The sequence below is a fragment of the Athene noctua genome, unplaced genomic scaffold, assembly GCF_965140245.1.
Source record: "Athene noctua unplaced genomic scaffold, bAthNoc1.hap1.1 HAP1_HAP1_scaffold_456, whole genome shotgun sequence".
NCBI classification, from domain to species: Eukaryota; Metazoa; Chordata; class Aves; order Strigiformes; family Strigidae; genus Athene; species Athene noctua.
The window spans coordinates 13,991-18,679 of record NW_027437910.1 but is presented as its reverse complement, the minus strand read 5'-3'; the positions used below and the strand labels follow the sequence as shown (position 1 = coordinate 18,679).

Below are 4,689 nucleotides of genomic sequence, written 5' to 3'. Positions count from 1 at the left end.
TGAACTGAAGCACAGCATCAGTCTGAGTTACAGGGTTATACAGCAGTCCAGTGAAAAGGGTTCTGGTGGAAATACATAGTAGGCTGCTTTTAGAGGGCTCTCACCAACGGTGGGTATTCCCACAGACAAGAGAGAAGCTTCTGAGAAGGCATTATTTCCTCTTTAGCCCCTCTCCGAAATATGTGAGATTCAAACTGCAGAAACTTTATTTCAGTTTTAGGCAGTCTACCTCCTCTGTGACTGGCATTGCACTTGTTCTCAGGTCGAAATCAGTGCTAGATTTGCTTCCATTATATGTCGATCTCCATCTCAGTAACATGATCTTCTTGAAATACTTCATGGTGTTATTCTTTACAGTTACAAAACACATGGTGTTTATCATGCTGTTACTCATAGCAATGCATTCAACTATATAAAAAGCAGTAAGATAATGCTTCTCTTTCACGAAGATGGTGGGGAAAAAGTCATGGACAATTTTAAAGCCGTAGAAGGGTGCCCAGCAGAGAACGTAGGCAGTCAGGATGCACATCAGTACCATAACAGTTTTTCTTCTGCATCGAAGCCTCTTTCTGATGTGTTCTGTCTGAAATGCTGGTACGGTTTTAAACCAGAGCTCCCGTGATATCCTGGCGTAACACAAGGTCATCACAATGATAGGTGCAACAAATTCAATGCCAAAGATAAAGAGGAAGTATGATTTGTAGTACATCTGCTGGTCAGCTGGCCAAATCTGACCACAGAATATTTTCTCCTGGTTTTTCACTATAAATAACACCGTTTCAGTAGAAAAATACACAGATGGAATAGCTACAAGTATGGAGACAGTCCAGACCAAGGCGATTATGAAGGTTGCTGTTTGATAATTCATGCGTGGTTTCAGTGGGTGCACAATGGCCAGATACCTGGAACAGACAAATACATCCAAAATGAAGTCTGAAGACACTTAGTCAGAACACAATTCCAAATACAAGTGGTCAGAATTAGGCAGAAGGGAATTGCTGTAGTTGATAAAAGAGAGAGCCTAGCCAACTTGTCTATGAGGAGAGTTAAGAAAATTTTCCAAAGAAAGAGCCTAGAGCTGAGTTCCTAAATCTGGGCAGAAACTCTGGAGCAAGGGGCTGAAGGGTTTGTTAGGAGGGTGGGTACTTGGCAATCTGAAAATCTGAGCATGCATTAGGGTGTCTGGGGATTGTTTTAAAACCTCAGTCCAACTCCCTCCTGTTTACAAGATTGAACTGAAAAAGTCGCAATTTTGTGTCGTAAGCTTGTTAACATAGATCACATGTCTGGGAGTTATGGAAGGACTGGAAGAGGAGAAAGAGAGGGAGCTTTCCTATTACTGACAAATGTGTTTGCAGGACCTAGCACAACACACGGTGTCGTATCGAGGACATGCCGTGACACAGCATCTGGAAGTTCTTTGGTGGGCAGCACGTGTTCAAATGAGAGTTTGAAACATGCAGTAATATACACCTGGCCAGGTGCAGGTAAAAAGACAAACACATAGAAACACGAAAAGGTTTTCCCTAGGCAGAGAACTATTTAAATATGCTTTTTTTACCAAGAGATCAAATATATGTAGCAGTGTTTTTATTATTTTCTTGTCTATTCCATGGGTGCAAAGAGCCAAAGCTGATGCTAATGGTTACAGGTGAGCATGCTTTCAAGCCACCAACAAAGGACTGTGTATCCATTTTCCACCCATGCAAATTTTTGTTTTGTCTGCTGGAGGCGACTATTGCTAATTAACCTTAAATATGCTTTGTTAAGGCCAAACCATAAAACTTGAGTTTTATGACTCGTTATGACTGTAAAGCTGTGGGTGCACTGAAGTGTTTCACAAAGGACTGAGGAGAAATAAAAGTATATTACTTTCAAGATCCATCAATTTTCCTCAATTCAGTTCAGAAGGGGTAGGACCAAATGGAATTCACTCTGGTGAATTTTTTGTTTGGTTGGAATTTGAGGAGGTTTATTTTTTAAGATGCTATAGATGTAAGAAGGACTTATATTAGAGTACGCTGTCCTGAAAGATTAGGATACTTGTGCTAAAAGGAGATTTTTATCCGAGGCACTCCAGAGATCCCAATACAATTGTGTTTAACACAAAGAATTGTTTCAGTGAAATTCCTTATTCATTCAGAGGCTTTTCTATCTGTATATGTTCTATACATAGATAGCATCCACAGGACCTATTAATTCTAAAATAAGCTGGAAGGCCAGGAGTGCTTTCTATCAGCCAGATCTTGGAAGCAGATGAATTCATCGCTCTGGGTGCAGGCTAGATGTTAAGGGACAGCAGAATTAGTCAGCCTCATTGTGGAGCTGATAAATGAATGTTTTTAGATTGGGCCCTGTGGAAACAAGGCTGTGGGACGATGTATGTGTATGCATTCATAAGTATGCGTATCTGCTCAGCAGGACATTTGGCTGGATGGGGTAAATCTCTGCAAGAGAGTTGAGGGAGGTTTTCCTGGCTCTCCTTGCTTACCACACTTGGGATGTTACTGTGGAGGGGTCCTGGAGCACATGAGCTGAGTTTGGATGAAACTGCCCTGGAGGATGTACTCAAAAGTACCAGGTGCCCATGGGCATTCAGTCCAGGTGACCCAGCTAAAGCTAAATCCCCCAGAATACTTACAGCATGAATGTTGTACCCTTAGCACCAACTGTTACTCTTCAGATCCTCTCCTTTCACATTGCATTATTTTCTAGTGTAGATGTGGCCTTAAATATGTGAAACTCCTACATTTCATGTGAATAGACAGCAAGGAAGTTGAAAGAGAGCCCTACCAGAGGCAAATCCTGTGGGACAGGCTTACTCTATCTACACAGGTGAGCCCTTTTAAATGATCTAAACACGAAAAGACTTTTGTTAAGAGCCTATTATTTTTAGAGACCGAAGTCGTCAACACACATGACATAGCCAATGTGGAATGGTTGATTATTAAATAAACAGCATTTCTCTCTGTTTACCAAGTCAAAAGCTCACCAAAAAAAAAAAAAAAAAAAAAGTTTTATTTTACTTTATTTTTTATTATCTCACAACTAACATGGAAAATTCCTTCTGAAGAGCTTTGATCTGGAAGACAGATTAAATAAGAAGAGACACCTACAAAACACTGCAAGAAGAGCCTCCATAGATGAGTTATTGAATGAAGAATAAGAAAAGGTCAGATTAATGCTGGGCTCTGCAATCAGTGAAACCAGTCCCTTGAAAACTAAATTATTAAGGGTCCTTTAGCATACAAGGATATTAAATTATTTTACAAAATCTTGTCCTACATTAGAATGCCTTATATGGCCAGCCTTTTACAGAACTGTTGGAATGGAAAAAGAAATGTGACCTTTGCCTGAGATTTTCTGTGTCCAGCAGCTCAGCTGGAACAGAAGCCCTAAGCAGGCTGCCTGATGCCCAGAAATCCCGTACAAAACATCACTGTTCATACCCACATCAACTGCCTGCTGGATGCCTGGTGCATCCAGGACACAACTGATTCACTGAGCTGTGTGTGTGCTGATTGCCTTCACGATTTTCCACATGAAATGTGGGAGCACTACTTTGATCATTTAATATATGACACACAGACAAGCTACCAGGGGTGAGAGTGCACAGGTATTTCTGGAATAGTAGCTGTAGAGCAGAAATATCCTATCTGCATTTGCTTCCAAAACAGGCTTCTTCCATTCATCCTGTTGCTTCAATTGTCCCACTTTGACCCCTTCTGTCCTGACAGGTAAGCAAGTGTACGTGGGCAGGAGGCCTCCATCTCCCCTCGTGTTAGCTGTCGGAATGCTGGGATGTTTAGTTTAGGTGGGGTTTGTGGGCTCCTCCCGTCATCACCAGAGATCAGCATTCCCAGGAGGGTAAGTCATTCCCACCTAACATGTGCCTCACTCCCTCTTTCCATTAACTGTCACTACTCATCTGGACTACACACCCAACATTTAAAGAGGTAAAGTTTGGTAAGACACGTCCTACCCTGGCTCTAGACAAATTAATGTTGTCATGCCATGACGCTGCTCGCTGCATGTCGTTTAGAACATATTATATTCCCACTTCCCCGGTGGTGAAACAGAAAATTCTTCTTCCCCCTCTATCTTTTTCACACCCTGTCAGTGTAATCTTGAGATTGCTGGAGTTGAGGTGGTCTGGTAGTTACTCTTGCTGCATAGGAACCACATTTAGGACACGATACTATCATCTGAGTTGAACTTCATAGGAAACACTAATATAGAAAAGGTTTGCTGTAATAACAAAATGATACATGGAAGAATAAAGCATAACATTGTTCTGATGTCTCCTGGCCAGGCAGATTTTACCTACAATGACTGTTTTTTGTGCAGTGATTAAATATGGAAGGGGATTGTTGCACTTTTCTCCTTCCCCTCTTAATTCCCTTCTTTACTCAGTATTAGGTCATCGATCCATCTCTCATAAGCAGCTATCTTCTCGTAAGAAAGTTTCCCTAGAACACCTCTTCTCAAGAACAACTTCTTAAGAACAAGAAGGTGTAACACCCACCCCCAGAGCTCTGCTATGCCTTGTAGCCAGCACTGGCTGTGGACCTCATGCTGACAGTACTGCCATCCTGGGTTGGGGCCAACGTCTTCCATTTTGCTCCCAGAAGAGTGGAGTTGGGTAAAAGCAAACTGAATTTGACAAACTGTGTTCTTAATTAATTTACA

General features: G+C 41.6%; 1 pseudogene; it reads right to left on the bottom strand.

Moving 5' to 3' along the window:
* Positions 1-205: 205 nt before the first annotated feature.
* On the bottom strand, positions 206-942 carry LOC141955719 (prokineticin receptor 2 pseudogene; annotated as a pseudogene).
* Positions 943-4,689: the final 3,747 nt, after the last annotated feature.